Source organism: Protopterus annectens, chromosome 16.part0 (assembly GCF_019279795.1).
Source record: "Protopterus annectens isolate FY-2018-M chromosome 16.part0, PAN1.0, whole genome shotgun sequence".
Taxonomy (NCBI): domain Eukaryota; kingdom Metazoa; phylum Chordata; order Ceratodontiformes; family Protopteridae; genus Protopterus; species Protopterus annectens.
In genome coordinates, this window is record NC_056750.1 from 490,602,109 (window position 1) to 490,624,504 (window position 22,396).

General features: G+C 36.6%; 1 protein-coding gene across 11 annotated transcripts in view; it reads right to left on the reverse strand.

Moving 5' to 3' along the window:
* PBX3 (PBX homeobox 3) overlaps nt 1-22,396 on the reverse strand; it is a 472,198-nt gene that overhangs the window by 123,591 nt on the left and 326,211 nt on the right. The window lies entirely within an intron of this gene.

The window sequence follows — 22,396 nt, forward strand, 5'->3', positions numbered from 1 at the left end:
CTTGTCATGGCTACATCATAAACAGATAAATATTATAGCATACCCACAAATTAACAGTTAAAAGATATTTTAAACTAAAGAACCGTGCATGCAGAAAAAGTAAAATAGAATGTTATATGTCATTCCTCTATCATTTATAGTCTTCACTTAAAAGCTTTCTGTGGACTGGTCTGTTTGGGGATATTCTATAAGAGAAAAATGAGTGCAATCGTTAAGTCATTAACAATACAATTTAATTGTTACTGGAATTTTTGTATTAGCAAACACAGTAAGTGTGTTGTTTTCTGAAAGACATCTGAAATAACTGCAGTAGCAAAACTGTTAATAATTTAACTACATTAATTATGTTGTAGATGATAAAAAGAACAAAAACTACTACCATTAGAACCCCAAATCATAAATGCCTTTAGGCAAGCATTTCATAACACATGCTTTATAAATCTACTTCACTTTCCTTTCCATTAAAAAATAAATAAAAAGTAAAAGGCTGTGCTGTACCCTAAGATTGTTGATTTAATTCAGTTCAACTGCCTGTAAAAACTACAGGATAAATGCAATAGACGTCTCCACAGAAAATTATGTGGAACTTCATATATCCACCCTCTTCCTCTTCACACAGTCTTGTTAAAGCAGCGGCGACCGTCTGGGCAGCTATAACGCGTCACACTGATACATTGGAATCATCCTGTCAATACCCCATGGTGTACTCTGATTTCCTACTATCTGGGCCCTTAATATTCTTCTCTTTGAAGGATTAGCCAAAGTCTGACCTTTAATCTGATGTTAGTTTACTCTCATCAATGAGGTGGAAGTGAAAGAGTGAAAGAGCCATAAAGCAGCAACCCCACTGATTTGAAAGTGAGAGCTAAAACACAAGCAAATGGGAAGCCTGATGCTGTGTTAAGCTGTTACTAAAGTTGCACAAAGTACCCAGCTGACTCAAGGGCATGATTTGATGAAATCTAAAACAAGGCCTTACCATGTGATTTGCTGTATCTAATGGAATGGTTCATGGTCCAGCAGAAACTGTGGTATTCTGTGACTGTTGATCCTTGACGTGTGCTGCTCCATATTAAATTTATTCACATCAGTGACTACAAAGGCCTTATCACTTAAATCACAGTTATTGTACAAGCATTGACTCATGACAGATCATAATAATGTGTCACACAATACTGGAGGATAAGAACTTAAGTAGATTGCATTATGATGTTCTTAACTCTGTGATTCTTTTTACTTTGGATACTCATGTCTCAGAAGAATATGTTTTTCATCAGAAAAACAAAAGAAGTAATAATTGTTCATCAGTAATAAGCATTATTCAGCAACAATGACTTTAAAAAAATTAGAATGACTTTGTTTTATTATCCTTCATTCCTATATCAAGGTGGAGAAGTTCCAAAATACAAAACTTTCACTATGGTCCAGCTGAATATTCTGATATAGAACTGTTTTGTTTACCATAAGGAATGTATGTCAGTCTTACTCATGTACATCTAAATTATGAAATCAGCATGCTAACTCAGAAGGTTATCTTATTGTGAGAAGAATTTTAAACCAGCATTATCCATGCAGATTACTATCTGCAGAATTATGTACAGTGGCTGACTTAGTTATATCTATGCAAAAGTAGCATGTTCTATACTGCAGATGAATTTGAGCATGACAGAATATACATTTAAAGGGACAATCCCAACGTTTTAAATTCAGGCATGTTCTTTTCTTGGAATAGTCCCACCCACTGTGTTTACATCATCACTGACCCCACCCCCTATCTATTTACTAGCCTGTCCCAATCTTATTACACTTACTACAATTTCCATACAAAATTAAACATACCTTTAATTTTGTTTCAAATGACTTTCTGTGCGGTGGTGCATACTGTTAATGTATCTGTGAAAGCAGGATCAATAAAATGATTATTTATTTATTTATTTTTTTACTATTTAGACGTCTCTCTGCCCAAAATTGTGAACCTGTAAAAGGCAGAAGCAACACTCTCCATATTCTGTCACAAAGAAAATAAGACTGCTGAGCTAAATATTTGTTATATGCCAGGTTTATGGTCCAAACAATAATTTTAATAGATAAAAGTCTGACTTTTCATTTTATTTCAGAAAAAGATCTGGTTGAAGTAAACTGTGTTCCTCTCGTGAAAATGTCATAGCCACAATGCAATTAAGTTCAGGCTGAAGGCATGCCCTCCATTCCTTACACACTTAAGGGTACATGCACACACGCACAAACATTTATCAGTGTTTGCATTTGTGTCTACCCTGCCCCTTGATAGAAACATGTAACCCCTCCCTCGTACATCTACTGCTTGCATTGCCATGCACACTGATGCTTAGATTTTGCATACACCCCCCCCCCCCACCAATGCAATAGAGACATTGATAGAATTCTTTATACATATGTTGGAACCTCTGGCTGCTTTGCTGTGCGTCTTTTAAATCCTGGCCGATAGTTCGTTTCTTACAGTGCTCTGTTTGCAAATGAGCATGCTCTGTGTGAATAGTATGACAAAAAATATCCTGCACTGAGTAGAATCTCTGCAATGTTGTGAGGAAATTATCTTCATGAATCATGTCCTGACAACAACTCATTCCAGACAGGAGCTGTCATGTGCTTCGATGTACTTTACTTTCATGTCTTTTTGTAATATGTTTGGTTCACAAACAGCTGGCTATCAGGTGTCCTAGTGCCTCACTGCAATTTCTAGGTCCGTGTAGCCAACTTGTTATACCAGACCTCAGCTGATATTCAGACCTTGGAGGAAATCAAGCCATCACAGTGCAGTGTCATCGTGTGCACATAGTGAGCAATGACTTTAACAGCAAAACCTCATGTGCATCTATCAGTGTGCCTCTAACATTTTTTGGGTGGGTACTCTATCCACTTTTCTTCATCAAGATTTTTTTATCTCAGTACCGATCACAACTACACTCTCCTTCAACCTTGATTTATTTCATTGTTTGCAACATCAAAACAGGACTTATAAATGCACAATGTGCTGTATTGAAAAATACTTCCTTATGATACGTGTGAATTGTCCACTCTCTCCCTTTACTTCCTTATGATACGTGTGAATTGTCCACTCTCTCCCTTTACATCCCCATTTGTGTTTATTTGACTTTCTTTTTTTTATGTTATACTTAGGAGTATTTACATTGTGTTCCTTCCACCTCTGTTCTTTAGCTAGTGTATGCTGCATAGTCACCATTTCTTTTCCCTCCTTTAAAATATATCTTCATGCCCCTCAACTGTCACAAACTGCCAGAGGTGTCCCTGAGTTTGGCTCAAGAGTTTGCTCTGCCTTTAGCTCCAAATGATTCTTTATAAGAAAAAAAAAGATGGTGGATTAGAGTCCACTGAACATCCACATAATATTTCTAATAATACAATGACTGGCCATTAACATTCAAAAATGAGCACACTGACTAGTCAGCCCAATGAGCATTGTAAATCATGCATATACCACTAGAAAAACGTCCGTTCGCCCAGACTTTCTTCTATTAATATATGCCACAGAAATTCTAGTTTTCTTTAATTTAAAAAAAAAAAAAAAACTTAGGAATCCAGAGACTTCAAAAGAATGAGAGAGATGGGACAGAGAAAATACAAGGACAATCAGGTTTGTTATACAAAACTAGAGAAATGTACCTGATTATCCTTATATTTTCTCTGTCCCTTTTCTGTCATACGTTTGAAGTCTCTGGATTTCAGTATTTTTTTATTTAAAAAAAAAAAAAAAAAAGCAATGGAGATCTTCCTTTTACCGCTACTTCCTTTCCACAACACAGATGTACTGTGTAAGCATGGGAATGTGCAGTAGATCAAGAAAGCCCAGTGATACTGGGGAAAAACATGGAAGAACACAGCGCTGTTACACAAGGACATTATTTAAGAAAAGTAAGTAACTTTTTTCTTAAACAATGTCATTGTATAATAGCAGTAACCCATGGGTGGGTGTGGGTAATGCCACTCAGGCTTTGTTCTCGTAACCAAACCACACTGATTGTGGGCACCGACCCATGGGATATTGCTATATTACAAACTCTTGGTAATAAGATATTCAATTACCCCTTACAAAATTTAATTTGCACTTATTTATAGTAATAAAGAAAAAAATGTTGTTTTATTTATTTATTTATTTTACATTTGTTGACTGGGCTAGTCCAACTGGATATATGTCCATTTTCAGCAGAGGCCCGGGGAGAAAAGCTCCACCCAAAGACATGATAGCTAATTACATTTCATTACAGTTATACATGAATGTACATAACAGGTCATTGCTTTTCTTTACATTTATACATGAAAGATACATATACAGAATTCATTTGAATAATGCAACAGGTAAATCATATACAATGACGTAAGTCTGACATGTTATTGCAAACTCTATTCATGGGATAACAGTGACATACATACTTAGTACAGTAAAGAGTATCATTTGACCTAGAGATAACGGAAGGAGTTAGTCAGGGTAAGTACAGGGACATAACCAACGTGTACTGAGGTATTGTTTCAGTTTGTTTTTGAATAGCATTATTGAGGAAACCAAAGTAAGAGAAATAGGCAGTGAGTTCCAGGTTTTGCCAACGGAGTTAGAGAACAAGAAGTCACCAGCTGTGTTGTTGGTTTTAACTATTTTGTACTAGTGGTCTGTTGGATGAGCGGAGGGTCTTAAGGTTATTGTATGGGGTGATAATGTTATTAAGTATGAGAGTGTTGTCAGGCTGATACAGAATCTAATGTGCAATTATGATTTGGTTGTATTGGAGTTGGTTAGGCAATTCTAATCATCCTAATTGAACCAAGTTATGACAGTGGTGGGTTCTGTATGCAGCTCCAGTGGCAAATCTGGCAATGTTATTATAGGAGTTTGCCAATTTGTTGAGGTCATTTTTACTTAAGTTTGTAAATATGGGGGAGGTGTAAAGGAGAATAGAAAGTAAGTGGGTGTGGGCAATAGTAGTCCTAGCTGACTGGGTAAGGAAGGGAATAATCCTATATAGCGAGCCAAGTTTTTTGTTGACTGTTTTTATAGTATTGTTAATACGTACATCAAACTTAAGGTTGTTATCAGTTAATACCCCTAGTAGTTTGACATGATGGTGTCATTGTTTGATTTCACAGTAAAGGTAAGTGGGGAGGATCTACAGGTTGGAGAGAATAGTAATAGTTTTGTTTTCTTAGGATTCAGTATATGAGGTGACGGTTAAGAAGCCAATTTTCAACTATGTTAAAACACATTTTAGGTTACAGTCTGTAGATCAGAGGGGGGAAGTGGCTGTGCATATTAATATGGAATCGTCTGCATATAGAACACAGGTAGCTTGTGGAATGACTGAATGCAGGTCATTAATAAAAATAGAAAATAGGAGAGGTCCTAATATGGAACCTTGTGGAACACCAAGGGTAATGGGGAGGTGGGTAGATAAGTTTTCCCATAGTACAACCTGCTGTCTATTATTTAAGTAAGACTGGAACCATTGTATAGCCAGCTTATCTAGAGAAAAGGATCTGAGTATGTTTATGAGTAGATGATTGTTAATGCAATATATCATGCAACCAATATTTAGGTAATAATCTGTAGATGTGGTCTTACCTATTTTTGCAAAACACAACGATGCTTTACTACTAGACTAAACGATAATATCATATAACATTATGAATAAACATTTGATCATTCCTTTGGACCAACATTTTTTGACAATTTAAAATTAAGCTTATATGTTCATAGGTTCATAGGTTCATACTAGGCTATCATAGTTTTGCTTACGCGCACCCCTTTAGTATGGGGAACTATACCCATTATTTTGCTGTGCCTCTGTTGAGCAGTGACATCTCCCATCCATTGGTCAAGATTTCTCTTGAACAAGGCCAGTATTCATCAAATCTGGGTTTTTGATGCCTTGTGTGTTGTTAGGCAGTCACCTCTGAGCAAGCGGTAAGCGACTGAATAGAGCTGGAGTTCTTTCAGTCGGGCAGCATAGGACAGATGTTTGAGACCCTTTATCCTTTTGGTGAGGAACTTTTGTGGCCTCTCCAGCTGCTGCAAGTGTCGGGTCAGATACATTCGAATGGGGCATTGTACTCAATCATTGGTCTGATGAGTGATGAGTATAGGGAGACTATGACCTCCCTTGATCTAGATGAGAATCCCTTCATGATAAGGTGGGCAATGTAGAAGGTCTTCCTAACTACTTTAGCTACATGGGTGTCGAATGACAGACTACTATCAACCTGGGTCCCCTTCTATGCTCAGTGGATTGCCACCTATTTGGTAGCTACATTTTTGGCATTTAACTTTAGGCCATGGCTCTGGCACCAGTTATCCGTTTCTGTGAGACCCTTCTGAAGGATATCTGTGTAGTTTGCAGTCATCTGCAAACTTTGTCAGCCATAACCCTCCTGTGTTTGCTTGTACTGACAGGCTTTGAGTCTGACATCCATCTTGTGATGTATGGGCTAACATTTAAGCTGATGAGTTTTTCAATGATACCCCGAGGGTATTGTATCGTCGAAGGCGCCGCCAGATCGAGGTAGGCTGTATGGACTGCCTTATCAATGGCTTTGGTGACTGGCATGATCTGCCTTTGACAAAGCCAAACTGGGATGGATCCAAAGTCTGCAAATTCCCTATGTCTTTATTTATGAGGTCCATTATGATCCTCTCCATGGCTTTGCAGATAAGGCTTGTCAAGCTAATGGTGGGACCACAGTATCCAGAGGTAAGACTATGATTAAACAGCTTATAATAATTTACAGTCAGGAACCTTATTTAGATTGAAGAACATGGCTATAATGTAGCAGAGATTAAGAATGTTTTAAATAAATAAATGATAAAGTCACTTCTTTATCTTATACTGAGATACTATCTCCCAAAAAAGTTAAACAAATAAAGTAGAAAGTTGTAATTAGTTAATTACTGTAGATTGATTTTATTACTCTGTTACTGTTACACTATTTATACAGTGCAATTGTTAACCTCTTTTTTCTCCTTTGAAGACTCTTTGAAGCCAATACATTGGTGTTTGCATTTAATAAACATTTTTTGTATGCATGGCAACCTTGATGACTTGTTTATATATATATATATATATATATATATATATATATATATATATATATATATAAACACACACACACATGCATATATTGCTGAAAGAAAATGACATTTATTACAGCAACATATTTCTTACATTTTAGAAAATGAGTGTTAATTCAAGTCCTCTATTTTAAGTCAGTACTACTAAAATTCAAATTTGATTTGGGACTTTTGTTGCAGACTATTTATGGCATTGTCCCAGTTCTGAAGAAAAGTGATTGAGAGCTGTGCTCTGTCCTGTTTGTCATTACTTTCTCTAAAACAGCACAAAATACTTCAAAATGGCTCTTACCCCCCCCCCCCAAATACCTGCTGTGCTTGTTGCTGTTTCAAAATGCTTGCACATCACTGCTTTAGATTATTAGATATGATCAAACCCAATGCCACTTCCATGATTGTGGGTGGTACTACTTCCCCTGCAATGTACTATTTATTTGTTTATTTAAGTTTGTTGAATAGGAAATCTGGCACAGCATGACCGCTTTCAGCAGGGACCAGAGGGAAAAAAATCCAATACAAATATACAAAAAATGACATATCAAACAGACAGAGATAAACAAATTTGTCAAAAACAAGTAACTACAATATTCTCTTTGAATGAAACAAATAACTATGGTCCTACAAAATGAGGACCAATAATTGAATAACTCATTCACTGACCTTACCCCACTTCCTCACAAGTGGTGTTACCCTGGAGGATATTTGTATTAGGGTGGTGGGTAAACCCTACACAAAGCCTGATCAGGACTCTGCAAAAACAAAACTGGCATGTCACATTTAGGTAGGGAACACACACAATGATTCAGACATTCTATAAATGAAGCCTCAGTGAGTTGCTCCGAAACCATACAGATGTACTGAGGGTTAAGCTCTGGATGGAGAGAGAAAGAAGTGTAATATCACATCTGAGGAATAAGGGTAGACTGAGGTTGTGAAGAAAAATACTTAGTAAAATGAAATGTCTGATCAAGACCATTAAGTTACACAAGTTAATGTGAGGGGGTATTTTTGAGACTAAGATATTGCTTAAATTTATGGCGATAATATAATAGACTGTTTAAATAATATGGTGGAAAAGAAAATATGCTGAGTTAGAGGGGTTCCCGATGAAAGAAAATGAGAAAAGACATAATTTGGAAGTATTGATATCCTACAAGATGTGTCAGTCATATTTACAGCTACAGGAAAGGTGGCAGAGCAAGCTTTTCTTAGTGATTTATCATACTGAGAGAGAGCAACTGATGCCTGATTTTGAGATTACCAGTGGGAACAGGAAATTACCAAAAATGATTATGAGAAGGGATTGCTTGGGCCAAAAATTACTTGAATGATATGAGATTACATGCAGGTGTATAAATGAACCAATCAATTAACATCTTGAAATTTGCGTGAGTGACCCAGTCTTAATAATAGCACACAGATGTAATGAGTGAATTCCAGCCACTGACTGCTTGTTAGTGAAATACAGTGATCAGATCTAGCCAACTATCTAGCTCCCAACTAGCTAGTCTTGCTGTAGTATGATTCTACCAGAGTTAGAACAATGTACTGGATACTAGGAAATACACCAGAGGCCTAGAGATCACTTGGGAGAAGGATGGTCAAAGTAGTGACAGCTGTGGTAAAATACATGGTACAACATGTCCACTTTTTCCTAGGATGATGCTTTGAAACGACAACCAAATCCATAGTTCCTATCCAAAGTATCACCCCTAAGAGTTTGACGAAAGTGACTACTTTGTACATTCTCAGCCTTCAACTGGATTTGGAGTTAAGAACATTCAGATTTATCAAAAATGAACTTGGTCTTTGATGTGTTCAACAGAGGTCCTCTGGTTATTAAGGGAGCCTGTATTTGATTCAAATAATTTGAAATTAGATTTTTTTTTTAAATCACATCCATTAAGGTTTGGGCATAGTAAAATATCTGGTGTGTACTGGATGGTTTTGGCATTACCATAGTGAGCATATCACTAGCAGACAGCAAATAACAGGGGACATGGAAGAGAACTCTGGGGGAGACCAGCAAAAACTTGTGGTGAGGAGATTACATTATCCCTGTTAACCATACGAGTCCTGTACATCAGAAGGCACATATTTTGAAAATATACAAAACAGCAGAGTATAATATGTAGTTCAGATGCTTTTGACATATACAGAAATAGTGCACCTGTTTGCTGTTGATGTTTTATGGTGCCCTATCTGAAATCTGTGACGAGAACTGGACAGAGTCCCTTTATCAGTGACATGCTTTAAAAGGTGTGCATGTATACATGTTGCCAGTACTTTTGTTAAAGAGATAACAAGGTAATGGGATGGTGATAATTACAGCTGCAGGCTGGCCCTCCTTCATATAATAGCACAGCAAAGGTACTATTCCCTAGTAAGAAGAAATAATTTTCTTGAACTGCGTGACTTTTGAGAGCTCTGATAGGATATGCTATCATATCTGAGGAAAACTTGAGATATGTAGTGGGTTGACTGTTAGACCTAAGGATATACCTGTAGCAATGGTATTTACAGTAGGTTATAAAAATTAGAGAAAACCTGCTAAACAGAAAATAAATACACTGTCTACATTGAATATATTGTCCTGGTATTACAAAAAAGTAAGTAGCACAAATCTCACAGGTTTTAAGGCTAAGATGCAGGAATGTGTCACAGAGAACAGCAAATGGCTACTGCCACGATTACAATGGCTAGCCAGATGTACTCTGAACTTTTCTAGTCAATGTTCTATCAACAAATATTGTTCTGATGACTTGCATATTTGCTGGCTGTAAATAAGTGTGAAAGGTACATTGACACAATCATTTTCTCTGTTTTTAATGTAGTCTTCTAACTCTGAAACTAGCAAATTTTCAGCTGGATCTCACCATAGGTGCAGAACAGAAGTCAAAGCTGAAGGACAAGAAATTTACAGAGCCCTACTGATTCTTGGGTTTGGAGGAGAGCTGAAGTGTTTGCCAAACAGGTTTACAATCTCAAGTGCTGAGTCCTGAGGCAATGGGTTGGGTGTCTTTGTGCTCCAAGAAATAATAGGATTTTTGATTTGCTGTTCTAAAATCGTTAATGGCTTCTATGGGTTATGCAAATTACATAAAATGGCTAAACAGAATATGACTTCACGGTCTACATTAAATATATTATAGTGTTTTACAAGAAAGTAGGTACCCCAATAAATAGTGTCCCCTTATCATCTTGATAAGCAGACACAGAACAAGTTGCACAAATTAGCGTACAATACATAAAATTCAAATGAAGACAAGCCTATAACAGGTATTCATGAGAAAGACAAGCACACTATTTAATGAAAGAATAGAGCAAAAAGAAAAAAAAAATATGAGTTTAAGCAAATGAGTTGTCATATGGGACTACACTAGTATGGTACATGTAGCAAGCATTAACAAGCATGATCAAAGATCTGAAAAAAATATTTCTTGGGTTGTAGGAAACACTGTTCTATAACTTGGGTCCCAACATTGTGAATAATATAAAAGCAGACGCACGCTGTAAGAATCAAACTCTGTTCTTCCATATACAGCCCATGCAGAGCTCTTTTGTTTGACCTTTACATGATAGTGCCAATCATTAAACAAGCTACAATATAACAATTGTTAAGAATGAAGTACTTAATTATTTACATTTGGTTGCTGGGTGGTGTAATTGGAATAGGGATGTTTCTTTTACAAGACAGCCACGGAAAGCAGAAAAACAAGACAGTGGCAGCATATGCAGGAGGCAGTTATATCAGAATCAGGGCTCAAGAACAGGGATATATCACCAAAGAACTTCAAAGGATACAGGGAAACTGAAAAATCAAATAAACAAATGTCATGCACATGTGAAAGATACATTATGCATTTTAGAATGTGTAATAATGCCATAAAGAAACAATAAACACTAGATGATCTGCAGAAGTAGGACATGAGATCTACAATCACAATGAATGAGCTGGAGTGTTATCATACTAGGAGAGCAGAGTTTTGGTGAGAGAGCATTAGAAAGACTTTCGGCTTTTCCCGGTTAAGGGTCGCCACAGCGGAACTCCGGTCCACTCATGATTGGCAGTGGATTTTTACGGTGCCGAGTTGCCAGCCCGATGCCCAACCTTCAACGAAGGCATGCCCATTCACTCGCACCTACCTGTATGTCTTTAACATCACTCGACCGCGGGGAGGACATGCAGACTCCACAGAGAAAGCGCTCCAGCCGAGAATCAAACAGGAGAACCTCTTGCTGTGAGGCAACAATGCTAACCGATGCACCACCACAGCTTTGGTGAGAGAGCATTATAAGAAGGTAAAACAATCAGGCCAAATGTTATATGATGGATGAACTATTAAAGCTATGGCAGCACAAATAAGTGAAAAAAATGATGCTTAACTAACAGGTCAGTAGGATAAACTGAATAGAACAGAAGTGCAATAACTTAAATCGGATGATAAACCAAAATGCTGGAGAACAAAAGAGGGAAGAACAAGTAAACTAAAGAAGTGGTTTTGTTTTATCAACTAATACTGTTAAAATTGCTATCTAGCTTTAGTATTGTGTAAGCATATATGAGAGAGACCCTGGAACAATCAATTTGTCTGTTTCTAAACATAAAGTCTGGAAAGAAAAATGTGAAGTTTATATTACGAATGTTCTTCCATTGTGTCCATGGCTCTCTGTAGGGTTTCACTTCAATAAACGGATGGCGAAAAGATTAAACAGTAGGGGCTAAAACTTCCTGTAAAATTCTGGCTTCCTATGGATAAGGAGAGTTTTATGGGGCCTGAAATGAAACTGAGTCACAAAGCTCCATTACCTTCTACCTGTGAATCTGACACACTGCAATAACAGCTTGCATTACTGCTGGGTGCCAGGTATAAAGAAGCCCGGAGACTAGCTTTCCCAGACCTGGAACAAGTACCAATAATAAAAACAAAATTTTAATTAAGAAGTAGACATGAAAATGCAGAGCTATATAGTATATCAAAAGCATGCTCTAAGCAGAAAACAACAGAAAGTAATATGTATATACAAACAAAATATATAAAACTGAATATTCACAAAAATGTTTTTAAAGGCATCATCAAAAACTTAGACTCGAAAAATATGGAAACTTCTCTACCAACATTTAATCTAGCAGTGCTATAGAAGGGGCAAAGAAGAAAAAAAAAGTAAGTCTGCTATTGTTTAGACAAAGGTACTGTCAGATCAGGTAGCGTCTTCACAAAGCAGGTGCACTGAGAGTGCCAAGCAAAAGAGGAATGACAGAGAAGGGCTGCAAGTGGATAAGATAACCGAAATAAACATCTTGTAGATATTTCGTCCAGTGCACAGGAATTAATCACTGCCCTGTTGAAAGGCTGACATTTCTGGGAAGTGTCAGTTGAAGTGACAGTGCACAGGGAGCTATGATAACTAGTAAACAAGTGCTATCACCCCTCATGGACCTTTTCACCCTCGCCAGCACACAGCCTCTGAACAGTGACCACTGACCAAAGCTAGGCTTCACTGACTACAAATGATGTCAGGCAATGTAGCTGCAGGCTTACCAACACGTCATGCCATTACAGAACTTGATCCTTTAGCAAAACAATGCCTGCCTTTACTCTGAGCAATATTAAGAGCCTTAAGTACTCGTATCCTACATTTATAATGACTGGCATTGGTTTAAAATGTGAAGGAAAGAATACTGGCTACATTTAAGAGCAATAAAGAGCTCAAAACTCTCAATTCTTCTAGAAATTATGAATCTGTTTCATTACTGATAGGTATAATTTATTGGATCTGACTATTTTTTGTGGATTGGTAGGCAAAAATCTGCCCTGCTAACTCCATGATAGGTTTACACTGCTGGGAGCTTTTCATTTTAGCATCATATGAATTGCATACACCGCCTCTAGTTTTCAGCTGTCACTGCAGTGCTTGGCCTGATTTCATTTTACAGCATTGTGGTCCTTCTAATGATCTTTAAAGTAATTCCCTATTCAGACCTGAAGCAAAAGATGTAAATTCATCACCAGTCGCTCCTCATAAAATGCCCACAGGCTACTAATGTGTACAATACATGGTTCAGGTCTTTCTGTATCACCCTAATTAGAAGGATATAGGAAATAATGCAATAAAAAAAAAAACAGGTCACGCTAAAGCATATCCTGAAAGAGACATACCTACCCAAAAAATCAGCAGAAGTATTCTCTAAAAATAAATAAAAAAGGCTGAATGGGAGCTCACTCAAGTGTTGCTTCATATTCACTTTCTACAAAAGTCTAAACATGATTATTAGAATGTATTTCACAGTTATGGAGGTCATGTTTATGACACATCTTAAAGTCCCTTGAATAATACATAAAGCAATCTTACCATTTAAAATTGGTGTTGCCTAAGGTCATGTCCCTTTTCTGCATACTCGTATAGATTTATTTACATATCTAATTTTGTAGCTTAACTATGAAAACAATATTTTTGTAAATTGCTAGCCATTTAATGGGATACTCATTACAGTTATAACAGCAGACAAACACTGGAAGAAAAGTAGCTAGACATCCTTTTCAGAGTTATGGAGAGAGCTTGTCAGCAGTCTCTTTTCTTCAGACCTACATGGGAAGTGTTTATAATCACAGAAAAATAAATCATGCATTCTGAAAGAGGTCTGCAAATGTTTAAGCTACCTCGTACTGTGATGTGTGCAATGCGTATTATTCCTCTCCCATCGATACAGTCCACCATTTCCAAACATGAGAACTGTGACAGCACTATTTATTTAGAAATTCAAAGCAGCAATATTAAAGGTTGAAGCAAAAGGTATTATCAGATTAGGACATTTTAAATGTACTCCAAGTCCTGCCCCACTGAAAACATAACTGAACAATTTGTTTCACATCTTTTGATATGTTGGCAAAACTGGTCCCATCTTTTAAATCTTTAAAAGTCTTAATTCAGTGAAATAAATTGTGTGTGCATGGATGTATGGACACAATATACTGTACATTAATGAAAATGTTGCAGAGTGACTATTTACCAATCCACTCACATTACATTTATATCAATAGAGTAGAAAAAGTATCTAAACAATAACGGAAAATATTATATTAATACTCACCTAGCAATGTGCCTTATTCATTTATTTTTTAATGTTTTTAAGTGAAAATATGGAAAACACTGCATATTCATTATTTAGATTTCTTAACCTACTTTAAAGAAACAAAAGTAGTATCCAAGTTGCAATAGTATATTTATTTTCATATTTATTAACTGGATAAGTTGACTGGTACATAAACCCTTTTCAGCTATGATGTGGAACACATGGTCAGTGGTGAATAAAACATATAAATACATGGACAATTTAATGTAGCCAATCAAGCAGTATGTTTTTGGGAAGTGGGAAGAAATCAGAGTACCCTCAGAAAACCTACAAGGGCACGTGGGAACACTCCAGCTCCATACAGACAAATAGAAAAGTCAAAACTGAGCTCCAGCAGTTCTGCTGTGAGTCAAAGAGATTTTAACTGAACTGAAAAGTAGATCATCTAAGGCCTCCACCTTATTTCTTTTTTTATTTGTGCTTTCATCTGGTCATTGTAAGATCACATACATGCAATATAACTGCCATCAGACACGGTTTGTCTGCACTTGCTGTCATGTTAAGCAGTTGTCATTGTGACATGGCCCTCCTCTTCTGTAACTTATCTCCTTCATGTATTCCAGTCTTTCATGAAAGTGTGCTGCCCACTGCTCACTACACATCCATATGGCACAATCCATGAAGTCTCCACTCTCTCCATGAAAGAAATCTTTCTCGGCTCTACAATGAAGGCAGTTTCTTCAATCTGCAGATGATGTCCTAATACTCTTCTCCAGCTCGACTCCTTCATAATTCTCCTTTAAGACAATATACATGTCTTAATCAAATCGCCTTTGTCACAAGTTACAGAGTCCAAATCTTTCCAAGCTTTCACTGTAATGGGTATCCCCCATTCCAGTTACAATTTGGCTAGCAACATGAGCTCCTGGATGGTCTGCAGCACTGTAGCCTGTACTCCAGACTCTGTTCTCCATGCCTCTTGAGATGTACAATATGAACACTGAAAAGCAGGGGCTCCAGCACTGAACCTTATAATATCCCACTGCTTAAGGCCCCCCCCCCCAGATAAAACACACTTGACCCCATCCCCATAGTCTTAGAACTGCATTTTAGCCTTTACAACCATAAGTACCTTACCTTAACTTATCTTGTAACTTATGCCCTACAGGGGACTAGATCCAGGATTTTTATTGCCCTTCAAGGTGGCTTCCTGTGCTGGATGAATTTTTTATGGTTATGGGACTCAGTGATGTTCATCTGCCTTTTCATCTCTCATCCCAATATTCTCATGCCTGTATGGGGTAGTCTAACATCCCTGCAATGACCTCATTCTTTTCTATCCCCCCCAATCCTATTTCTGTACCAATCAGTTTGCTATCCTCTTTCCTTATAATTTCTGGTGGTTAGCAATTACTCTTTGTCTAACAAGTGTCTTCATCCTCTTCTACTTTTATTTCAATATGCTTATTTACAGAAGGAACTCTTTTATGCTGTTAGGAACCCTTCCCCCTTTGTTACCTTTCCCATCTTCCTTGACTTCAGCATTTCCTGAAGTGTATCACACTACTCTCCCATACTCCCTACCCAGTCATTTCTGTACCCCTTGGGTTCTAGGCGTGACATGTCCCTTCATTTGTTTATCAAGGTCTCCCTTATGCTACTACAACACTGTCTCTCCATGCTACAGCCATTTGTGGGTCCTGCATGTTATTCCCTGCGATCCAGGTACTGGGTAATACATGGCTATCTGACCTCCTAGTATTCTTCTTCCTTCCTAATGCTTCCCTGCTTTCTCTCTCTCTCTTCCCTCATTCTAGTTCCAGATTTCTGTGATCCATCCTTATATCCCCTTCCCATCTAAGGTTCAAAGGTAACAATACTTCAATATTCGCAGAGACTTCCCTTACTATGGAACAGGGTCCCGATCTGCATAAGACAGAGCCCCTCACTATCACTCTTCAAGAGGAACCTTGAGCGGATGGGTAGCAGAAAGTTCAAACCGGGGATCACACCAACAGCACTACTAGATATGGGCCAAGGGTACTAGCTGCTAGTACAAGGGTCTAGGGAACTACTAAAGGGGTGGTGAATACCGCACAATGTGGCTGGGCTAATATATGCCTTCGGGCAGATAGCCCAGTACCAACCTATGAACCTATAATATACTACCATGGACCAGTTTAATCACTGCCTTCTTGTATAACATCAGCTGGTATTACTTCTAAAATATTTATTTTATCCTACATATCAGTTAATCCCACAGTATGTTGTACAGTTATTTTCGGTTACAAAATTGTTTCTTTTTTCATCACCTGTATAATTGTGTTGGATTCCAATATAGAGAGACTTCATACCAATTAAGTTAGTGCTTTTCTGTTGTACAGTTATTCTGTGTTAAGAAATGTGTTTGTCTTTTTGTCACAGTCTGTAATTCTGTATAATTCTACACCTGAAATTACATGACTCGACTAACTGGAGCATTCAAAATTAATAAGCCTGCACTGTTTTATTGTATAGGTGTTTTCTGTTAAGAAATGACTGTTTCTGTTGTCATCAGATGAATACATTAATGCATGATATTATACAATTCAGCTGTAAGGAGCCTTGTCCCCTAGATTACACTAGAAAATAGTATTCCTTAGTTGGACATTCCCAGGTAATAGATATCAATAAACAAATCTGTTTTAAAAATAAATATATCAAATAGATATTTCCTTTGTGGCTGAAATGGGGATTGCCTTTGTCTATGCTATTCTTTGCCCCAGTCTCCCCAGTTTCACACTACCATTATTTCCTGTCCTTTTAGACATCCCTTGACTGCTAATCCCTAATTTGGTCTTTCTGAGAATTGAAAAAACAGGGTTTTCATGGACTTTCCCATTTTAGACTAGAGATGTAATTAATCATAAGATGCACTTCTATTCATATTCACTATTTATAATAGTATCAGCCTACATTATTGAGTGTTCTGTTCCTAGAATATACTTTCATTTATATATATATATATATATATATATATATATATATATATACATGGATTCACTTCATAATCTCGAAATACTGAAACATCGAATTTCAGTATCTCGAAACTATGAAACCGAATCCACAAAACACCGAAATTACAAAACCCCGAGCCCAAAACCACGAAATTCAAAACACCAAACAAACCACATACACTACACCATACATACACCAAAACACCCACATCACAAAATAAACACAAACTACACACATACACAACTCATACACACAGAAGCAGGGGGGCCTGCACCCCCCACACACCCCTACTTATATATACTAACTCCGAGATCGCACAAACAGGAAACAGAAGCAAACTCACACATTCTCCAGTCCTCACACACACATCAAACATATCAGCACACTCAAACACACTCTAACTCCCCACTCAAATCCCTTACAGAACACTCACTTACCTAACAAAACACCTAGATCCACACACGGCACCGCGCACCATAAACACACAATCCCAGACATCACATAGCATAAGGCCATAACCGCGAATTTGAGATATACGAATTTGCGATTATGAACTTTTGCTATTTTAAACATTCGGGTTTATAGTCTCGAGATACTGAAATTCAACATTTCAGTATTTCGAGATTATAAACGGCTCCTATATATATATATATATATATATATATATATATATATATATATATATATATATATATCTATATATATATTGATGAATACAATTATAGTGAAGTAATAATTGCAAACTGTATTTAAAACTCAGACACAACTGAAAAGGTTTCACCACTAAAAGCAGTTCATAGACCAGACAAGTGCAAACAGAAAAATAGCATGAACTGCTGCCAAAGCTAAATAAATCCCATATTTAAAACCACCTTTAATCAATAAAACTTAAAATTCATACACCAAAACTAACTAACTGGTAGGTAGGATAAGCGCTTTCGGTTTCTACCTTTATCAAATCCTGTTTGCAAGTCAGTCTGTATTAGATTAAATAGTATTTCCCTCCTCCACGACTCTCAAATGAGCAGCCAATCAGAATCATCCAAACAGACACACTTTCAGTAAGTCATTCATTTACTTTCTTAGAGCCTGCCCTTTAAGTATGGGCTTAATAGGAACAATTTAGTTCAGTCCTGGCTCAAGGTTGGATTGTAAATCCATGATCCACTTACATTATTTGATTTCTGTGCAATTTACAACATAGTCTCCCCTAAGTGTGTCAAAAAGTCTTGCCAGCACCATAAACGTAAAGGAATGGTTCGTATTGATTTTGATGTGTCCAAACAAAGCATTTGTCATCACCTTGTTGTTTATGTCCAGGTTATGTCTTAAAACACGTTCCTTGAACATCCTATTTGTTTTACCTATATAGAAGGCTGTACAACACGAACATTGCGCAATGTATATCACATTTTTTTTACAGCCTTCTATATAGGCTTTATTTACTAACATGAAAAATGTTTAAAGAATATATCAGAGAATCAAATTGATTATAATAATACAAATATGACTTTGAGAATGTCAAAATGTGGAAGTTGCAATTATTGTAAATATATATATGTATCTATATATATATATATGTATCTATATACATACACACACACACATATATATATATATATATATATATATATATATATATATATATGTGTGTGTGTGTGTGTGAATGTGTTACTATTTCAGTAAATCAAATCAATGTTCAAATAAAAGGCAAATATATTGCAATACCATGGAAGTGGTTTATATAGCTTTATGCCAGCACTGAGTGTAAACTTAGAGATAGTATTTATGAACATATACATGAAATCAAAACAAAAAAAAAACTATTAATGCTTTTTACAAACATATAGTCAGTGATCCCACACATAGGTTTTTATTTGCACTTCTGGAAAACAGAACAGAATCCTGGAGGTGGTCCGTGGAAGATCTACTTGGAACACAGGAAATTATGGTGGCAGATTAAATTAAATGCTGGACAATCACCAGGGTTGAATGATATGCTATCCATAATTAGTCTGTTAAAATTAAGGACATTTTATAGATAGCATATTCATTATAGTATACATTTTAATATTATGCTTTAAATATGCACGCGACTTAAATGTTCATATTTTAACTGTTCTGATTTCTTGTTAAACTCATGCAATTGGTGCTGATGTAATTTAAACGGCTGTTTGTACAATGGCTGTTTTTCTGAGGAAGTCCGCTAAATAAAGGATGAAAGCGTCAAAAGTTGGAGTATACTGTTGGTTTCAATCACCACTCTATTTTTGTGGTTTGTTTGTGATGATGAGTGGATAGCTAGGTTTGTTTGTTGAGTGGATCCTCTATACCACATCCCATCACAACTTATCTAAGTTGCGTCCTACTGTGATTATTTATTCCATCTACAGTAAGTGACTCAGTATAATTCTTTGGAAAACACTTCAGTTTTAGAAAGCCTGCTGGAAACACAACAGTGAATATACAGTGGGAAATAGAAAGGTGTACTACCTTCTGCCAAAAAGCTCATAGATACCTCAGTAATTGCATTTCTGTATGCCCACAGAATTAAGAAAAATAAATACTGCAAAATACTCTCCTGTGTGGGTCTCATACTACCTGTCTTTGGCCATTAATATGTCTAAGGTATACAGAGTGTCTGTCTTCTTCTTTTCACTGCCTATCATGTCCATACCTAGTCCTTAACTCCAAATCTCCCAAACTAGAAGTATTCAAGTCTTACACTGGCCGATGCATGACACACCCACTAACTGCTTGGAATGAGATGACTGGAGGGGTGGCTTGTCTGAAATACTATTGATAATTTTCACCACGTTTTTGTTCATAGTAAAAATTAAAATGTTAACGTTGCTAAAACAGTGCTTAAAAATATCCTCAGTATTAAAGATAAGCACCTAACTAACCCATGACATTGCAATTCTGCATTCAATGAAACATCATATTGCACAATGTATTTGCATGCAAGATTTTACATTTGTTAACTTTATCTACAGTATTTTAATTAACTAAGTATCTGTTAGCAAAACAGACCTGCAGTGATTTCCTGATACTGTATAAGAAGCAATCCATGAAGGATAACAGTAATGAAGCTACCCCAAGGAAAACATTTGTAAGTTTTTTTTTTTTTTTTTTTTTTGGTGCAGGCAAAAAAAAGTCAAATTCAAGGTGAACTGTTTCAGCATCTGCACTGAATGGAGATGAAAACTTGTGATTTTAGGGAGGGTTTATTACTGAGCCTGGGCAGTTTAGTGCAGTCTATTGTGGAGCATGTTTTTGACACATAGACAGAAATTATAATACCCATAAAAACCCATACAAACACAAGGTGAAAATGCAAACGTCATACATACAATGACCAATGAGAAGAGGTCAAAAAATAACTCCAGACCTTGCATCTGCAAAACAGAGAATTTACCACTGAGCCCACCGTGCCGCCCAGAAGTTAACTTGCCCCAGGTGTGGGAACATGTGGTGACTAAAGCTGCATTTACATGGGTATGAGACTGATAAATACAAGGGGCCTGCACTTTTTTAAACTGTACATTAAATATTGTTGATTATCTGAAACTTTATTGCATTACAAACATTAAGTGGATAACAAATGGTATACAGAAGACATGCTTAACAAGACAAGAATTATTTTGAAATGTTACTGCATTACAAAAATCTAGTACATAAGGAATCGCACACAGCTGACAGCACATTCATGCTTAATAACAACAAGTTAGTCTTCAAAGAATTAAAATAATTACTACAGACACAAAGAATCTTTTGGTGGTGTTATTAACACTTTTAAGAAGATATTCTAGCAGTTAAGATTTCCAGTTCACTGAAGCTGCAATCTTGGATTTCTGTCATGTGATTTGCTGATAAACACTGAGGAAGGTATAGTATTCCTCCATGCCTCGATGTTAAGAAACCAGTGCTACCCCTGTAAACTGCACAGCATAATGAAAATGTCGCAGATACTTTCTAGGATTTTAATATTTTCTTGTCATAAGATGAACAAACATATTTATCCATATAGTTATATCTAAGATACATAATATGTATGATGTTATTACTCTGTTAACATGCAACTGTATGAAGGAAAGCTGAGCCATAGAGTCACAAACATAGAGATTATAGCGAGTTATCACAAAGTGAATAAACTGACATTTATAAGGACTGTCATATTGACAGTACACGATAATAATGCAAAGTTTTGGATAACAGGGCCAGACACTTTAGAGTGAAATGTACTTAATATAGGAAAACACAAGCCGATTGCAACTACTTCTACATGTACTTCATATAAAAACATATAATGTGAATAAAACTGAGTGCAGCAAAAGCTCATGTGAGGATAATGAGATGACAAACTGACATGACTGGTGTCCTCTCATCTCTTCCACATGTCCACCACTCTAACCAATCAATTGTGTTTATTCAGTATGGGCTTTTCCTGCTTCCAAGTGCATTATATAAAACAAGTAAAGAGACATTAAAACACATAAAAATCACTCAGTATAAAATGTATATAAAAAAATCAATACCCCAAAGCTAAAAGGCATACCTATAAAATAACAAATACCAAATACCTATGAATGAGTGGATGGGAGATCGTAGGTTTACCCCAGGTATCACTTCTGTGTCACTGTTAGACAGAGGCACAGTATACTAACCTCGAAAAAGGGCATAGCAAAATTAATTTAAAATGGGTGGCGAAAGCCAAACACACTCTGGCTAGGCTTATAAATGCCCTGGGGCAGATAGCCTAGTATGAACCTATGAACCATTATGTGAGCTCCATGCTATAAATAAACTAGCTAGCCCAAACAGCCATCATAAAAGATGTGCCTTACACTTAAATATAAAGCAGTATCATCAGCACTCTCTAACCAACAACACTGTTCAAGACAGCCATTCACATTAAAACACTTGTGTACCACTAAATCTGACATTCAGCATTAAACACTTTGAAAGTCTGTAGTGTGCTTTCCCTGGTTACTACACCCAGGCTGATGTAAGTTGTTAAACCTTTGTACTTACTGCCTCTTTTGGGATTCAGAGAAGGTTAAAGTAACAGAATTACATCTAGACCTGGTTTTGTAATACCTGAAAAGGGAGATACTACACATTGGCTAAGCCGCTAAGGTGATGTTACAGATACACAGAAACACCAAATACCACAATTGTTTAACTCTGTAGATGAGTTAAACCTGAAA